At 42.6% G+C, this 19,703-nt stretch overlaps 1 protein-coding gene across 3 annotated transcripts in view; it reads right to left on the bottom strand.

Annotated features, from left to right (window-relative positions):
* Positions 1-18,953, bottom strand: part of LOC123354949 (sodium/glucose cotransporter 1-like) — a 91,705-nt gene extending 72,752 nt beyond the window's left edge. For 2 of the 3 annotated variants that reach the window (XM_044997360.1, XM_044997362.1), the window contains exons 1-3: positions 18,869-18,953; positions 11,197-11,299; positions 11,025-11,063 (exon numbers count right to left, since the gene is read on the bottom strand). The gene's annotated coding sequence lies outside the window, so the exon portion shown is untranslated. Of the gene's footprint in view, positions 1-1,598; positions 1,627-11,024; positions 11,064-11,196; positions 11,300-18,868 lie in introns of those variants that run through there. The other variant, XM_044997361.1, reaches the window with a different exon arrangement.
* Between the last annotated feature and the right edge of the window lie 750 nt (positions 18,954-19,703).

The raw sequence follows: 19,703 nt of genomic DNA on the forward strand, positions 1-19,703 counted from the left end.
TTTTGTTTGGTGAGACAATGGGTCAGCTTCTCAGGCTCCATAAGGCACTTCTATCTAATGGAGCAAAAACTGGCTTACATGTTCATCTGAAAAGGGCAGAGGGAAAACCTCAGATGGCATATAGTTTATTCCATGCCACTCCCCTGCATAGCCTTTGGCTAAAGGGAATGCTGCAGTGGATTGTACTCCAGTGATTCCTCAGGTGCCACAAGTCCCTGTGGACTACTGCAGGTAGCTATACATTATTTACTGCATTTATTGAAGCTGCTTTAAATTATTTTGGGGGCCAGGCAGACCCAACAATGGAGAAGCACAAAGATGGTATCAAGTCACCTTTCCTAGCCCCAAGGTCTTGCACCAAGCACAGCTTCGCCAGACCCAAGGACTGAAGCCAATCTTACCACTGCAGGACAGTATCAACTTAAACATATCTCCTACTTTGGCAGAAACACTTATTGTCTGGGTAAATCTACATAATTTATCTATGTTATGTATTTATAATATGGCCATTTATATATCTGAGTGCCTTCCAAACTTTAATGCATTTATCTTCAATTCCCCTGCGAGGTAGAGCAGTTCCATTATCCCTATTTTACAGATAGGGAAACTGCGACACAGAGAGACTAAGTGACTTTCAAGAGGTCAAAGAGTATTATTGGCAGAACAGGGGAATCAAACCCAGGTCTCTGACTAGCACCCCAACCACTAGACAATTCTTTTCCTCTTTGTCTTTGGCTCAGATGAAGTCTTATTTGCTATTTTTGGTCATTTGTTTCTGCGGGAAAGTTCATCTCAGATGCTATGCGGGTTGGTCACGGAGATTCCTAGCTTTTTACACATTGTCCTGCTGGGCTGATTAAGGCAGAGGCCAGATATGTTGCCTGAGAAAATGCAGTGATTCAGTGCTTCATCCAGGATATCAGAACAATCCTCTCTCTCAAACCTTTTCCCCAATTACTTGACCATATTGTATTTTAAAGTTCGGAACTCCTGCAAACCTAATTCTGCCTGCTACACCTTTGTAGTGTCTTCCAGAAGGGATTTCACCTTGCGGTGGCCATTATTGACCTATAATGGCTGCATCTTTCTTTTTGTTTAACCTGTTTCACCTTTCATGTTAGACATTTCCTGGAGCTGCTGGAATTACTACGGTATGTTCCCATCATCAGTGATGGGCTGGAAACAGAAATGGGGAGGCAGAAAGGGGGGAAACTCAGATTGCTGGTTGAGGTACAGAACTATATCCCCCTCAGCCACATGCAGCTCACATATGTAACATACCATAGATATCTGTGTGGTCAGTGACTGGGCTGGATTATTCATCATGGAAATGAGAGGAACCTGACAGCAAAAGAGGATGGACAGAGCAATAAAGATAAGAACCCTTCCCATCAGGGAACATAACTGGACTATGGCTTATTCCACTGTTATTATGGCCAGATGCTATCTATGGTGACAGGCACATTAGAAAATACATGAGAGAACATAGATAAGCTGAGACGAGTCTAATTGAGTATTGTATATCAAGATAAACTGAAAACTGAGATTTCTGAATCTCAGGCAGCTTCTTTTTCACACACACACACACACACACACACCCCTCTCTCTCCTCCTTAATGGGAAGATTTCCTGATGTGGGTCATATGACAGCCCCTGTTCCCCGCCGCAATCACCCTAGCAACTGTCTCCAGTACAATGACATCACGCCATCTCCTAGGTGACAGTTCCTAGTACAATGACATCATGACATCACCATAGTGATGCTCCATGAGGCCAGGGAGAAAATATTTTAAGTGGGTGGATTGTGGGGAGGAAAGCAGAAAGAGGCTTCTGTTGGGGGAAGCTGGATAACAGATACCTAGGGAATGGAAGATAAAGCATGAGACTTGTGAGGAGAAAGAAAAGGGAGGAGGAAGAGGAAAGGAGGATGGGGAATGGAGTGGAAGTTTGGGGGAGGAGGAATCTAAGAACATTTTATGTAAAAACAAATAAATAAATCACACAATAAAGACACTCTTATCAACCTTAACCGATAAATTATTTAAATCAGACTGTGGCTTGAGATATTGGAGCGGAGTGAGGAGGGGTCACGCAGCAGCAGGAGTCTCTGCAGGAATTGCGAGAATTCCTCCAGGAAAGCGCTGACTGGAATGGGAGTGTAGTCACCCACAGTGCAGCAAGTCCAGCGCAGAGGAAGGGCTGCGTCACAGTCCTACCCTTGACCATCCCCTCTGGGGAGCTAGTGTAGCAGTGACATTAACCTAGCAGTACTCATACTCCTAGGCAGGGCAACAGAGCGAAGGTTCAGTTGTCCTCCTCTCCCTACCCCTAGTGCATCCATGCAGGACCAGTCACAATCTGACCAATTATTGCTAAAAATGTCCTGTTTCCATTGACCAGAAGCCCTTTCAGACTTCCACAGAGAGGGGAATAAAGAGGTTAGTTGTCCCTCTTTTCTCTTCCTTACCTTTCTAGATCTTTTCCCCCCTACTTACATATTTTTCAATGTTTGGGTTTGTTGAAAGTTTACCCTTAGTTCTGAATTAGCTTGCTTGTTAATTCTGGATAGTCTCAGATAATGGGTAATATTGACAGCAGCCTCTTCAAGCTACAGATGTAAACCTCATGGGGAAAATTGCTTACCCTGGCACCTGGAACTCTTGATACTAAGTGATACCACAGAGTGCCATCAGTGTACACAGCCTTGTGCAAAAGACAAAGAACAAATAACAGGTCCCTGCTTTCCGTCTAAAGCAAATAGGACAATGTCCTTGAATAAATTTTAACTGCATCAAGAGTTAGGGCCACCATAAACTTGCAGAACCCAAGAAGTCCTGACTTTAGCTTGGAGACAGAAAAACAACAATAAAACATTTGTTTCTTAGTTCTGGGCTGACTTTGTGTTGTGTTGCTGTTGCATTGTGTTGTAACATCACAACATGATGCAAGAATATGGCAACAAATCACAACACTTTGGATATTCATGTTCTGAAAAGTAACCTCGTCGTGGAAGCTAATTAAAGAAAAGATCCATTTATCCCCTCAAGCTTCTGAGATAGCAGATCCTACCTGTTTTTCAGTCTAGTGAGCAGACACTGTGATAAAAGCCATTTTTAAAGTGATGGGTTAAGAATGAGTGTGTGCACATTTTTCTAGCCATAGAGGGCATAATAATAGCACTGAAGGCAAGGTTCTCTCATGACTTGAGAAAATCCCAGCTCAATTTCACACTCACACACACAGAGCTAATAAGGTTTCTGTTCAGCTATGTGCCCTGAAGATGCCTCCTCCACCTTTCCTTCCCACACGAGGGCTTAACAAAGGACAAGAAAACTACCAAACAAATCTGCAATATGATAACGTGGCTGACTTCTTCGACCAAAAGGGACACAGTTCATTTCTGGTCATTAGAGAAACTCAAGTCACAGAATTCAGATCCAGATTTCAACTACCACCAAAGTTCAGGACTTTTGGGATCTGAAGTTTTGGTTCAGGCTGTGGGTTTGGATTTCAAACGTGCCCAATGAGAGAGAGATTGTGGTGGTGATGGTGGGGGTGGGGGGTTTAGAAACAGGTTTTGGTTCAGACCTAACTCACAAAAAAGCAGAATGGAAATGTCAGTGCTATTAGAACTTGTGAAAATGTCTATAAATTTCAACTGAAAGGAAGATGGGGGGTTGGGGATGAGCATATCAGATGTTTTGTAGCAACAATCAGTAACTAAACAACTTTACATCCCTCTGAACAGGTACTCCTGCACCAGACCATTATTATTTGAATTGCAGCAGTGCTTTTAACATACTAGGCACTTTCAAAACACACACGCACACAGGCAAGTGTAGTATAGCCTGGCTCCTATGAGCAGTGCATTTTGAGAGACAGCCCTACTGCAGTAATTCCCACAAGAGTCTCATTGCGAAACTCTGCAGTCATCAGGCTGGAAATATTCCAGGCGCTTAATCACAGGCAGGGTGAGAGTGGAGAGAAAGAAAATCTCACAGATAAGCAGCAGCACAAGGATGGAGATGGGGAATGATGGAGAAAAACAGGAAAAAGATAGGGGGAGAGAAAAGGGAGAAAAGAAAATCTCACATACTGTTGATGAACAAAAACAAACACCCTGTCTGAGAGACAGGGACAGGAAAGCAGGGCCAGCTTCAATTCAGCAAGGTTATTTTTGAAGGCTCTCATTGTCTCCCTCCCTCCCTGAAAAATGCACTCAGAGAATAGCAAATTACACATGCCCCATGTACAATTCATGCCTCTCATACAAACAGAGTTCTCCTAGGGTTCTCCTAGCCCAGCCTATCACTCATGGTTTTCACAAGTTCCAAAAGCTGCCTCTGCAGAAGGAAAAGTAAAACGGAGATAATCTTAGAGAGCCCAGCACCAACACGAAGGGAGAAGAATGCAAAAGAGAGAACAACAAGTGGGAGAAAGGGAAAAAAACATGTTTGACAGGTTTGAACTGTAAGGCTGCAGCAGCTGCATGAATGGAGACCTATGTTTCATTCCAGGCTGTCATATCTCCAAAAATAGGTATTTTTAAGGATACAGAAATGGTGGCAAAATATAAGCCAGTTTCAGTTTTACTGCTGATTCCCTTAGATTTTGAGTTCCTATAAAGACAGACAACACCCCACACGTGTACATCTAAAAATCTGCCAAAGGTTCAGCTCCTAGGTGGTGAGGAGAAATGGGCTAACCAAAGAAAAGAAAATTCACTACAAGGTTCTTTTAACTACATTTTCTTAACTAATTATAATAATGAATAATATATACACATGCCTAATAAGTTAAAATTACCATGGCAAATACTACATTTTATATTTGCACATATTGGTATAATGCAGCCATTAAGTATGAGCCAAATTCTGCTCTTATTTACAACAGTGCAACTAAGCAAAATTTGGTCCACTAGATATCACAGAGAAAAATCCAACTTTACAGGTATGAGCAACATCAATTTAGTGTGATGTATTAATAAAGCCTAATAAATGTGGAGACTCAAAGCCTCCTTTATCAGTTGCTACAGTGCCTGTGGAGTTTTAAGTACACAGGAAATGTGGGTATATGATGCTACGAGTTATTGATTTCTTTTTTTTCAGTAAATGTGTATTGCAGTAACAGAAAGCATAGACTCCAGAGAAAAAGCCATTCTAGTTGGAGATTAGCACCCAGACATAATTGTGACCGGCACTGGGATAGATGGAGGAAGAATTTGTAAAGTTTCCCACCAGATATACAATGCCATCAGCACTTCCTATTAAAGCCACAAGCAATCATTAGAAATGTTTTGGGGGAATAAGCAATATACATACCATACAAACAGAATAAATAAGCATTTCACACATGATTAAGACTGAAATACGAAGCTAAACTCAAAACCATCTCTGACACTCCCATTGTGAACCTTCTGCAACTGATACTAACCACAGTGACACTTCAGGGCACAAATTTTGTGTCATGCCTGTGTGACATATTGTGGAAACATATTGCATTAAGGTTATGAATAGCTATTTATCACTGTGGGCCAGGGATTATATGTAGCTCCAAGGGGAAGAGTTGCCAGAAGTCTGTCAAAAAATAAACACAGTGGGATGATTAAGGTGCATCACCCTAGGTTATAAACACCTCCAAAACACCTCCTTGGGTTATAAACACCTAAGGAGGCATGCATATACTGTTTCTTTCCCACCCCCCCACCCCCACCCCCAAAAAACAGGCAAAAAGGGCTTTTGATTTTAAAAGGCTAGGTTTAAACTGACTCAGGTCCTTCTTTCTGAACCAGCAAGTGGACAGGGCCCTCTAGCCAAGGTGGACTCCAACCCTTGCAGAAGGGTTGGAAAGACTTTTGTCTAATACGGCTCCACAAGACTGATGGATGACTCCAGGTATGTTTAGTGTGTGTCAATTTGTTTACTATTTTCATTATGTTTCTATTAATGCACTTACCTTATGAATATAAATATACTTGCTTAGAAAGCCGTGTGGTAACTTGTAACTATGGGCAATACACAGTTCATAGCCCTTTTATACTGTTCATAGTCCTTGGAGAGAAAGCAAAGGACAGGCACTGACCTTTTTAGGCAGTCTGGTTTGATGGGTATATCACAGTGTAAGGCAGGGAGCTGTGCAGCCTTAAAACCCCCTATCAGAAGGGAGAGATGTGGGTCTCCGCCCAAGAGAGGTGACAGCTGGGAGCCAGAAACCTTAAGTGGATGTCCTTGAGGGTCCAAAAGGGGGAATAGAAGTGCAGTTACCCTGTAACTGTAACACCTGTTATTTGCAGATTCTTTCATCCTCAGAAATGCTAAACTGACCAGTTAAATATTGTAAATTCCAGGCACTCTACATGTCCTACTGACTGAGAAGAACATGCCTGCAACAAAAGATTGCAGGACAAAATAAAGGTAGGACAGGGTGCTGACGGTCTGATTCTGATTTCATTTATACTGTGTAAGGGCTTTTCTACACTTGGAAGTTTACTGAAATAGCTATTTTGGAATAATTATTAATTCCACTTTCAAAGTGGAGTAAGCTAAAATCAGAAAAAGGCACTTTTAATCTGGAATAAGAGTGCCCACACAGGGAGCTATTCCAGAATACCTATTTTGGTAAATTTCCAACTGTGAACAAGACTTTAAGGACTGATGCACTGAAGACAATGAAGTTACACATCAGTAATACAATTAGTCTAAGATCAGATTCAGGCCCTAACATATCTCATTATGGAAATTTTGTTTCTGTTAAAAACTCACTCAAATCAAAAGAAAAAGCAGCAGCTCTGAGGATATTACCCTGAAAAGATACGTAACATCTCAAGCTTAATTATCTATATCATATGAAATTGCTTAACATTTTAAACTAATTGATCTGTCTTTTTTTGCTATTTGTTCACATTTTGCATGTCAATTTGGGCAAGAGAAACTTAAAAATTTCACTCATTTTTATAGTTGGTTTTTAGTCAATTTCACTTTCAACTTCTCATTATAATCCAATATTGGCTTTGAAAACCAAGGAAACATTTGGTTTTTTTGTGGTGGTGGGTGGGGAGGGGGTAAAACTGTTTCCCTTGGAATAAAAAAAGAAAAAGGCAGGAAATTATGTTTGTTTCTATTTTTTTTTTTTTTTTTTTTTTTTTAGAACAAAGCCTACACATTTGCCATCAAAATATAGCCTGACAATATTGCTAAGATACCCAGCTACTTGGGCAGGCAGACCCCTACACCTGCGTGGAGCTCCTCTGAATTCAATGGGGTTCCATGCCGCGGAAGCAGTCCACACACATGATGTCACTTGCATGATCAGAGTCTTGTTAGACCCATAAAGTCAAACCTTCCCCTCTAGGTTATGGCTGTGCACCTTGTCAGAGTTTCAGGCCAGTAGTTGGCCAGCTGTCAACAAATATCAAAGAAAAGCTCAGGCATGGAAATTGGATAAGGGGCCTGTTGAGTTCATACCCCTTATCCTTCAGTTTCTAACCAGAACAGATAGATAAGCCTAAAACTGCACAATCAAATGTTTTTACACTCAATCAGGAAAATGAAATGGCTTAACTGTTTCTTTTCGCATCTGAATGTACACGTTATGGGATTTTTCATAAATCCCATGAAATTTTAGATACAGCTATTTCCAGGCAAACACACTCATGCCTCCATCTCTGAATTCAGGCTGCAGAAACAGTAATGTGAGATCTTTACTTCAGCACTGCTCTGGTTGCTATGGAGACAGGAAGCTGCTGCAGATGGTCCCTGATTGTCTCTTATAGTCCTCACAACACACAGTCCCTGGCAGCATACATCAAGAATTCACATATTCTGATTAAAGTATTGAGGTCCTCATTCGATTTATATTGAGCCCTCTCTCAGGCAAAACTCTCATTGAAGTATTGAGAATGTGCTGGAGTATAAATTAAGGATGCCAGAATTTGGGTCTCTAGTATTTTTTTTAAGATACAGTAAACATGGAGACTATATGTTATTTTCTCGTCCCAGATGGAGCACTTTCTCTGTATTTAATACAGCAGAGCCAGTGAATCTGTTTTTATGCATTTCCACCAGCCATTGCCCCTTGCAAAGCTGGGCTTCAGGAACCATTGGCACTACTGCAATACTGATGCTGCAGCAACAGAGCTCAGCCTGGGGGTAAAATTCAGAAGTTTAAATTTAGTTTCAGATTTTTGAAATGCCGTAGATTTTAAGTCCGGATCGTTGTGTGCTATGTTATAAAATATGCCAACTACAGCAGCCTAAACCACAACATGCTCCAGCCACACAAACTCACACCCATGAAACGCCCTCTGCATTAGTGGAAGCTAGGAGAGTGCAGTGTGGAACCTACTTCACCTGCTGTGCACCAGCTAGGGATACCCCAACACTAGCAGATTCCTCACAGCTGCCCTGTTTAGACAAGCTTTATGTTCCCTTTGCAACACTGAAGGTGTGTAACGGTGTTGGAGCAGGGCCTTGGATCCGGCCTGTTGACTGCAGTGTGTCTTGAGCTACACAAATGTCTCATAAAAAAATGAAATTCACTTGGAGTAATGGTTACAACTACTGAAAGTATCACTGTGGTTTTTGAGGTTTCCAGTATGATCCTACTGGAACACATGTGGAACCTGTGGATTTGTTTATTTCTTCCCTTAGACCCATTACCAGACAGCTTACCAGAACAGTTCAATTACACCTCTACCCCGATATAACGCTGTCCTCGGGAGCCAAAAAAAATCTTACCGCATTATAGGTGAAACCGCGTTATATTGAATTTGCTTTGATCCGCTGGAGCGCGCAGCCCCGCCCCCCCCCGGAGCTCTGTTTTACCGCGTTACATCCGAATTTGTATTATATTGGGTCGCGTTATAGCAGGGTAGAGGTGTACTAGCAGACTGCCCCCAAAGTGGGTTTGACCGTTTTCAGTGGATGTCACAACACATCAAATATAGTTCACATTCCTTTAAATACAAAATTGTAGGCATGTAATCCTTTGGAAAATGGTCTTTAAGAACAAATGCATATATGTGCCAGTCATTAGATTATAGATATTACCCTGCCACACCTTTCACCATTAATATACTCTGGGCTGTACAGCCAAATACCAAGCAAGAAATAAGCTCTCATGTGGCCACAGCTTCTAAATTGGATCAGAAGAATTTATCTGCAATAGTGAAGTCTGCTAGAACCAGATATCACAGCTATCCAAAACATACTTCAACTACTGATGGATATTCCAAACCTATGGCGTTTAATATCAGTTGCAGAAGTGCTGCCAGTGGAAGCTGATGTTTGCAGGAACCATGTCATACCATTAACCAATCAGAGCTTGCTGATGCTGAGGTCTGATTACAAGAAATACCTCTGGGAGTGGTACTTATGGCAATGGTAGCATGGATACAACATTGCCTGACTTACCTGGGGCATCTGAACACCACAGAATTTGGATGTTAACCATACTATTCAAGCAAAGCTGCTTCACCATCCACTCAACCATCTGGAACTCAGGATTATTAACGGATAGATGGAAGGGTTTCTTGTATATTAATTCACATACCCAGCCTTTCATTTGATTGTGTCTTTAGATTGTAAACCCTTCAAGACAGGGATTCCCTTTTGTCTTTGTTTGTTCAGCATCCAGCACAATGCAGCCCCAATCCTGACCGGATCGTTGTGTGCTATGTTATAAAATATTTACTACTAGTAATAATGAATAGAGAATGAAAGACAAGGGAGAAAAACCCAAACACACACACAATGTGGCAAAATCTAGTGGCAGCGTGTGTGAGTCCCTCTGTGTGCTGCCCCAGCTCTGCAGAAGCTGACACAGCAGACCCGACGAGAATCCCCAATGACCACAGAGTCCAGTAAGATGCAAAGCCACATCGGGCTAGGTTTATTGCGACCTCGGACACAATTGCAGTTCCCTGTAGGTTTCTTAGCCTAATTCAGGGCATACTACGAGAAAGTGCCTCTTGGCAAGGACCCGGCTTAGTGGCGGGACTTTCCACTCCCCCTACGGCCGGACAAAGGCACCTCCCCAGGGATGCATTCTTATACACAGATACAAACAAGTTACACATCACACCTGACGTATTGAGGTGCAACCTCTCTACGTAGCAAGTTACAACCCCTCTACGTATTAAGGTACCGCCTTCTACCTTGTACATGTTGGTTCGATCAAAACAACTCTATCCATCATTTTACCCTTTTGCCCCTGTCATTGGGATGGGTCGGCCTGTCCTCCTGTTATCTATGGAATGTTTCAGTATAGTGTGTTCTAGTGCTGTGTTTATGCTAGGTGAATATATGTTTATGCAGCATCAGCCCTTTTCGTGCCAGCTTCTGTGAGCAGGGCCTACCTCTGACTCACAGCTTAACTTTGCTTTATGTTAGCAAAGTCTTGACCATTACTTTAGTTCAGGCCTCAGGCCTCATACTGGGCCTTTATTAGGGCCTGCACTTACTACACAAACGTTATAGAGGAAACATTAAATGACCAGAAAACAACACATATGTAAATACCATCCTTCACACTCATGCCCAACACTAATGTGCAACTAACTATAGAATATTTAAGACATTATCAGCTATAATAAGCGTATCTTTAGCCTTCCCATTTATGACAAGAAAGAATAAGCATCTCTAATCGCAACAGTGGCTCAGTCATGTCTTGGTTCCTATTGCCTCTAGTTTTCAACTGGGGGAAATCTAATAACTTGTTGATTCTAACTGTAAAATCCATCAAAGAGACTCCTGCGGGCAATGAGGATGAGAATCTTGGGCCTTGATCCCAAATCATAAATACTGATAGCCACGTGTCCTAGACTGATACATGTCCCTATCAAACTAAGTTATTCCCAGCCACCACTCCAGATCTCCACAGAGCCTGAAATGTTGAAGTCACAGTGGGACATACCCAAACATTCTTGTACCTGCTCACAATTTGCTCCTTCCACAAGTTTTTACACTTTTTCTTCTACATTATACCTTATGCATGGACACTCTTCCGGAACTGATCCATATCCTTACCTTCAAATCCCTCCTCAGGACTTACTTCTGCTGTGACCCCTACGACAAATCAGACAACATATGAAGCTAGGCTGAAGAGCACTTGGGAAAAGTCAATGTTTATGGAACTAAAAACAAAAAAGCAAATATACATCAAATGGCGTGTTTGATTTGTTTTCCTTCGCTTTCCCACCTTTTTATGCTGCTTGTACGATTGTAAGCTGTCTGGGGCAGACACTCCGCCTACCACTCTGTTTGTACTGGGCTTTGACCCCAAATGGATCCTCTGGGGCTTGCTGTAATATAAATATTAAATCATTTATTGATATCAAATATGATTTCCCAACTGAGTATTTAATATGTCACAGAGGCATACCATACTATATCATTTTCTCTAACGCAAAAACCTCTAGCAGTGACTGTTTTTCAAGTTGGTGATCCCATGTGAGGCATATAACATTTACTTTTCTAGGAAACACTTCAACATCTAATTAAACTCTATCTTCTGAACAGCAAGCCTTATGAAAAACTGAAGCAGATTGGAATTATGCACAATTTCCAGTGGGAGTCAACTTTTACTGTGTCTAGCTTGAATACCAATGCAGAGTATGCTTGAAATAAATATCCCACCCTACGGCATAATCTCCTTAGTAGTTTTCATGCTAACTAAATTGTGTTTTGTTTTCTCTTTATTTTGCAAGTGTGCAACAGGTTCAATCCTTTGGCCAATTTCTAGACTTAATTACACATTACGATCAGACATTAATAAAACTTTCAAAGATTTTGCATGGTTCCTGTATAAGATGTGTGTGCATGGCCAATTTCAAACAGGGACAAAATATGTCATTAAGATTGGTGCATCAAACTGCATCAATGAAAGAACAAGAGTCTTGTATAACAGCACCACTAGATGCGGAGCTGGTAGACTTTTGTAGCATGGCTTTTAACCCCTGTGCATGTGTCCAGATTGGACCACATTCTTTTTGATATTAGAACACTGCAAGAGAAATCTTGAACTCTTATGAAATTTGGAGATGGGCATATTTCATCCTCTAATCTTCCTTTTCATTTCCATTTATAATTACCCGCTTAACATAAATCCCTCTTTTATATTGCTAATATAAACATTTCTGATGTAAAAGCAATGTTTCCAAGCTTAGATTTAAGTAAACACAACAGAAGGAAGATAGGGCAAGGAAAACAGTTGATGTGCGGGTAGTACACTGAACAGGGAATATTCTTTGTCTTATGACATTTATGCCTAGCTAGATGGGCCTTTCACCTAAACAATTATTGCTATGTATATTGCAGTAGCACACAAAAGCCCCAGTCAGGATTGGGATCCCATCATGACAGGCTGTCAAGGTTCCTCCCCCACTCTGAACTTTAGGGTACAGATGTGGGGACCTGCATGGACCCTTCTAAGCTTAATTCCTAGCTTATATCTGGTAACTCTGACACCAGCCAAAATTCCAGTGTCTGGCACACTCCCTGTCCCCCCCAAACTTTCCCCTCCCTGGGCTGCCTTGAGGCTTTTCCACCAAGTCCCTGGTGATACCGATCCAACCCCTTGGATCTTAACACAAGGAGAAATTAACCATTCCCCCGTCCTTTCCCCCACCAACTCCTGGTGAGTCCAGACCCAATTCCCTGGGATCTTAAAACAAGAAAGAAAAAATCAATCAAGTTTTTAAAAAGAAAGCTTTTAATTAAAGAAAGAAAGGTAAAAATTAGCTCTGTAAAATCAGGATGGAAAATACTTTACAGGGTAATCAGATTCAGATAGCCCAGAGGTACCCCCTCTAACCTTAGGTTCAAAGTTACAGCAAACAGAGGTAAAATCCTCTCAGCAAAAAGGAACATTTACAGGTTGAGAAAACAAACATAAGACTAACATGCCTTGCCTGTGCTACTTACAAGTTTGAAACATGAGAGACGGATTCAGAGAGATTTGGAGAGCCTGGATTGATGTCTGGTCCCTCTCAGTCCCGAACAACAACCCACAAAACAAAGAGCACAAAACAAAGACTTCCCTCCACCAAGATTTGAAAGTATCTTGTCCCCTTATTGGTTCTCTGGTCAGGTGTCAGCCAGGTTTATTGAGCTTCTTAACCCTTTACAGGTAAAAGAGACATTAACCCTTAACTATCTGTTTATGACACAGGCACTGTACAAATACATAGGAAGACATAGCCTCTGCCCTGAAGAGCTTAAAATCTAAACAGAAAAAAACAAATGGAGAGGGGGCCGGATACAACTAGCAAAAATGTTGGAGATACTAGTTAATGAAAAACAGTCTCAAACACAGTAAAAACATGAAACACTATAGCATATAGTACCTCTACAGACATTATGTTAAGTCTAATAAGCATGCCACTACCCCGAAATTACTACACTGATTGTAACCCTTCTATGTCAAACAAAAGTCAAAGTCAAAGACAAAACAAAATAAACAGAAAAGCTGGGGTTAGTTATAAGCACAATAGAATAAGGCAAAAAATCAAACAGATAGAAAAAAGGCAAATTATGATTTTTTTTAAACACATATTAGGCCAGGATTATGATTATTATTATTTTAAGACTAGAACTAACAAAATCTAATGGCCAAGCATCTCTCTGACCATTTGTCCAAAAGCTGAACCTAAAAGGGAAATCATTTTAAGATTGCCATGCTGCTAAGCTACAACAGGAAACCAGGATAGGATCTACTACTACTTCTGGGAATTCACTTACTCCTGTGCCAAAAAAATAAAAATTCTGTGCACAATATTTCAAAATTCAGTAAAATTCTGCAAATGTTGTTTGTCAAATAAATGTGGAGGCACCAGCATGGCACTGGGGAATACAGCCCACTGGCTGCACAGAGGTAGATCACACTGGGACATGGCTCAGCAGTGAGGTTGCACCCACCCTGACACAGCGCAAGGACCAAGCCTGCCCCAGAAACACCCCAGAGCCCTGCCCCTCCATGCCAGGTGCACTAGGTGTGGGCAGGCAGGCTCAGCCGGGCAGGATCCAAGTGTGGAGGGGCTTAGTTTGGGGGGGATGCAGGTGTAGGTTGAGAGGGTTCTGTGTGGGGCAATCTGGGTGTGGAAGGCTCAGTGGGGGATCTGGATGCAGGGAGGATCTGGATGCACAGGGGCTTGTTGGGGGATTCTGGGTGCAATAATAAGAGACTCTTCAGGGAGAGTTCAGGTGAAGGTGGTTGGGGCTCAGCAGGGCAGGGTCCGGGTGTGGGAGAGGATAGAGTTCGGCAGGGGGGTTCAGTGAGGAGTGGTGCTGGGGGAGTGGGGCTCAGTGGGGTGGGGATCCAAGTGGAGTTTGTTGGGACTCAGTGGAGTGGGGATCTGGGTGCGGGTGGCTTGTTGGGGTGGTCCAGGTGCAGGGGGAATGGGGTTCAGCAGAGCTTCTGTGTGGGGGGGGGGAGGTGAGACTTGGTGGGAGGGTCTGGGTATGAGGGGGGTCTGGATCATGGGGGTTGGGGGAGCAGCTCCCCATACTGTGATCCCCTGCAGCTGAGGAGCGGTGAGTGGGGAGTTTGCACAGCTTCCTGTAGCCTGGGGAGAAATCTGGGGGTGGGTCTGAGGAAGAGGAAGTCCCATCTTCCCCAGCCCAGCCAGGACTAGCAGCTGAGCCTGGTGCAGGGTAGGAGCCACCAGCCGGGTCTTCCCCAGTCCCACCCCCTCCCATTCCCCCACAGTGATTTACCTCTCTGCCAGCTGCCCCGGGCACCCAAAACATACTGCTGGGGAGGGTTGCATGACTGCTTGTGTGGCTTCCCTTTGCTTCCCATCAGAAAGTAATTTTTCTGCAGGGAAGCAAAGAAATCTGCAAGGGACATGAATTCTGTGCATGTGCATTGCCGTGTACTTTGCACAGGTGTAATTCGCTGTCCACTACCAAAAGAGCCATGGACATAATTAGAGAGAACCTGAGGTGTTTTGAGTTTGTTGCCCAGAAAAGTTGAGAAATACCATTTTGAATGAAAAACTTGGTTTTCAAATATATTTTTATAAGAGATGTGCACTTCTTACCTTTCAAGCTTTTGGGGGGCTGAGCTGTGCTTAATGACTAACCTAAAATAGTTTTAAGCCTGAAGATGTTTCTAAATGATTGTTGTTGATCCATGTATGTTTTTCTTTCATTATCAGATGAAACTTATATTTTTCTCTAATAAATCTGCCCATTCAGCTGAGCTCTGAGGGATCTTATTGGTTAAGAGCTAAAACAAAAGTATATTTCCTGAGCAAATCCTCCTATGGATGCCTCGAATTCCAAAACTAGAATCTATTTAGATTTATGTTAATAAAGTTTTGAAAACATTTTGGTTTCAAAACTGATGTGCACAAAGCAATAGCTGAATCATAGCAACATAGTTGGAGTTTAAATGATCAGCCCCACCATCATTACCATGACAATGAAGTAACTGAAATAAGCCACACATAAAAAGAGCCTCTGCAACATTCATGGAGCAGCAGTAGACAGTATTCTGCTGCATTATCCGCTGTTACAGCCTGGCCTAGCAACCCACTGTACAGTCACCAGTCATTTGCAAGTGGACCTAATTGCTGGGTCACATGTGCTGCTAAAGCAACTGGGTCTGGATAGGGTCTACTCACTGTTTCCAGCTCTGGGTCTATAGCAGTGGTCTCCAACCTTTTTACACACAAAATCCCTTTTTGAATGTAAGTGCAACCCAGGATCTATCCCACCCCTTCCCCAAGGCCCAGCCCACTCCACACACTCCCTCCAGTGCTTGTTCTCCCCCACCCTCACTCACTTTCACCAGGCTGGGGCAGGGGGTTGAGCTTCGGGAGGGAGTGCAGGCTCTGGGATAAGGGGTTTGCAGTGTGAGAGGGGGCTCTGGGCTGAGCCTGGGGCTGGGGGAAGAGGTGCAGGAGGGGGTAGGGGATGTAAACTCTGGGAGGGAGTGCAGGGTGTGGGCTCTGGGAGTATGGGTGCAGGAAGGGGCATGGGGTGCTGGCTCTGGGAGGGAGCTCAGGGCTGGGGTAGGGGCTTGGGGGACAGGAGGGGGCTTGGGGTGCTGGCTGTGGGAGGGGGCTCAGGGCTGGGATGCAGGCTTCCACTGGGGGACACTTGCCTTGGGCAGCTCCCGGTTGGCAGTGCAGCGGGGCTAAGGCAGGCTCCCTGCCTGCCCCGGCTCCACTCAGGCACATCGGCACCTCCTGCCCCTCATGAGCCAGGCCACCCCCCCCCCCCACACCTTGCCAGCCACTAGTGCACCACGTGGGCACGCTGATCCTGGAAGGGGCCAACATGCCCCTGCAGCCCCTGCGGGGTGCACGTGGCTCTGTGTGCTGCCACTCTTTGCAGGCACTGCCCCCACAGTTCCATTGGCCACAGCTACCCATTCCCAGCCAATGAGAGCTGCAGGGGCGGTGCTTGCAGGCAGGAGCAGCATGTGGAGACCCCTGCCCCCCACCCCCCCACGGGGGCATGCTGGCTGCTTCTTGGAGTGGCATGGGGCTGTGGCAGGCATGGAGCCTGCCTAGCAGCAGCCCCACTGAGGTGCTGTGGCTGGAGATTGTGATAGACTGGGAGAGTCTCCAGGATAAACCGGTCGATCGTGATCGACTGATTGGTGACCACTGGTCTATAGGGTACACTCCCAGGCTCAGACCTCCTGTTTGACAGTGACCCTCCTTGGGCCACAGCTGCTCAGCCACTTTACACCCCTCCCCGCCTCAAATCAATGTTTGAGACATCCAAACCCTCCTAGTCACTTATCCAAATTTCCTCAGAGCTCCACCTAGGCTGTTGGCTCTCCAAGCTTCTAGATTAATCCGTATGGGGAAAAATATGTCAGGAAAGCAAAGAACACTGGCTTAGCAAAGCAATTTCTTAACCGTAATCACTTTACTGTTAAAAAGCACTGAAGAGTTACAGATCTTTGAAAAATAACAAGGTCTGAATTACACTTTCCAATTCCAAGGTTTGTCAGCATTTCAGGCTGGGCAGAGTCCCTCCTGTCTTTAATCCTGCACTTCCTGCCTACTTGTGGCAGTGATTGGCCCTCTGCACAGAACATCACCCACTTTTAAAAGGAGTCTCTGTCTCTCTTGCCATGTGATCCACGTAGCATGCATGCCCCGTCCCCCTATGGACTCCTATGTAGAAAATCCATTGTTCCATGGGGATAGGCCAGTAGTTCAGAGACAGAGTCAATGGCCCTAGATTGCCATCTTGAAGAACTATCACCGAGAAGCCATCAAAAAGGTGTCTAGCCCTTTTCTTGGGTAGTGCATTGTCTGGAATGCATTACAATAAGTTGCCATGGACAAGTTTATATATGTGATATGTGCAGTAAATAATACAAAATGCAGTTTATAATTGGATATAGACTTATCCCACTGTCACACCCATCCCTTATGTGGTGGGGGTGTCACGTGTTTAAAAGGTAGAGGCATAGCTACTTCTTGCCACTTTGTCCTTATGTTTTTTTATAAATCTTTTTTAGAAATAAAAGTGTTGCAGATTGTGTGCATAGCCTTGATCTTGTTTAAGATTTCCCTCAAATTGACAGAACCTGCCTTTGGTCTTGGAAAGTTACTACACACCTGTTCCCTCCACATCTTTCCCAGTAAACCTATCAACACAGGAAAACAAATAGCTTCTATTTATTGAACCAGGTGGAGACAGTCCAGCAGAACAGATCTCTCAGAACTTCAGCTTCTGAATGACTTTTATGGTGACAAAACATTTGCAAACTGATAGAGCCTTATCTCAAAGATCAGCAAAAATAAAAAAAACTATACACTTCACCCTCCTAAACATGGAGACATTGGGTGTGTCTGGTGATTTGCAAACCCCTTCAAATAAACACAGAAAGCCAATATTTAAATTGGATTTTCAGTGACCTTTTCTATGCTAGAGAGATAATCCCATACAGTGGAACAACAAATTTATCTAAAAGTCCTGAGTTTGATACTTTAAAGTCTATTCTACTCTATTTTACTGGCCAGTGGCATGAGAAGTAGCATAGTTTATATTAGATGGCTCTTCTACTAAATGAACTAGATTCAGATTTCAGTTATACCAAAGTAAAACCAGACTAACTCCACTAAAGTCAAAAGAGTTACTCCATTTACACCGTGAGATCAGATCTGATCTAATATGTCCACCAATTTAAGCACCAGCCAAAGTATCAAGATATTAAAAAGATACATTACAAAATGGCAGTTTTAGTAACTAAGAAGTAATATCAGATTTGAAAAATACCAAGTTCACTAATTTTCACTTTTGACCCTTTGGGTCACTCAGCAATTGTGCTTTTAATTTTCAAAGCTCTTTACAAACATTAACTAAATAACCTGAAGAACAAAATCAAATCAGTGATAGGGAAAAATGATTTATTTAAACAAAAATAAACTAAAATTAGGATTATGGCTGTTCACAAGAACTACTCCAAAGCATGTTGCCTCAATTGGCTCTTGCCTCCTACGCTTTGATTTAATTTTTTTTTCATCATAAAAGTTTTCAGAGATCCAAAGATTCACAATTTTATATCTTATTTTGAATGCAAAATGAAAGTGATTGTCATGTAGAGCCAGAGACAACCTTGTTGGCCTTCAAGTTCCCTACTATTAGAGTACCAAAAAGATTTTAAAACAGCAATCAAATGTGCATATTCACTCCTTAAAATAGATGATAATCAGTCATGTGATAACATCTGGCTCACTGATCCAGTGTAATATCACATACGACAAAATGAACTATCAAATAAAACTAAGGAATTCATTTATTTTGGGAGCAGCAAACAGAAGGCTGCATTGGTAATGCATAACATTTACAGAATAACTAACCCTTATATAAATCAAGTCTGTCCCCCACCACAATATTCTTACCAACAAGAGTGAAACTTTCAAGGACTATTGTCCCAAAATGCACTTGTTGGACTTGTTGTCACTCATTCACTAATTTCTGTGCCTCTGATTCATGAGTCACCCAGGGTGTGGAGAACTATTAAAACAAACAAAAGAGAAATTGTGCTTTGATATTCTAGTATAATATGAATGGAGACTGGCAATGCAAAAAGATATTCCTTGCACTCTTCAGTACTTAAAGCAATTAGATTAACTTTATGTAAAGACAAAATCAGATTAATGCTTAAACTGTGGAAACCGACCATTTCCCCATCAGTCATACCACAATGAACCTGCCTTCAGTATTTAAATATGAAGAAAGCATGTTGGAAAGGGACTTCAGAGGATCACACCCTCCTTGAAATACTTTGGGGAGAGTTACCAACAAAATCAAAATATCAAAGTAACAAACTTGGTGTGACCAAAGCAAAAATATTTCACATTAAAGCAGCAACTGTAGTAAAGGTGTCACATACAGGAGGGCTGCCAAGAGACTGATCTTTATTTCCTGTTCCCAGTCACCCAAAATCAGATCAGGATTACAAAAAGAGTATACCCCTGTCACACAGTGGGATTCAGTAACCATTGATTCCAGTGGTTATTACAGCAATATACTTTATGTTCTGAGATTTTAAACTTTGGCAAAAAGTGTTTGTTTTTTTTAAATGAGCTGTAACTATCCTTTGGATGGCTTTTATAGCTATTTGTCAGCTCAAAATATATCAAATGCAGCCAAATAAGGCATTTCAGGGGTATGGCAACAATTCCAGTAATTAAAGGAAATGTGAAAGGGGTAAGGAGGATAAATCAAAACTCC

The sequence above is a fragment of the Mauremys mutica genome, chromosome 22, assembly GCF_020497125.1.
Source record: "Mauremys mutica isolate MM-2020 ecotype Southern chromosome 22, ASM2049712v1, whole genome shotgun sequence".
NCBI classification, from domain to species: Eukaryota; Metazoa; Chordata; order Testudines; family Geoemydidae; genus Mauremys; species Mauremys mutica.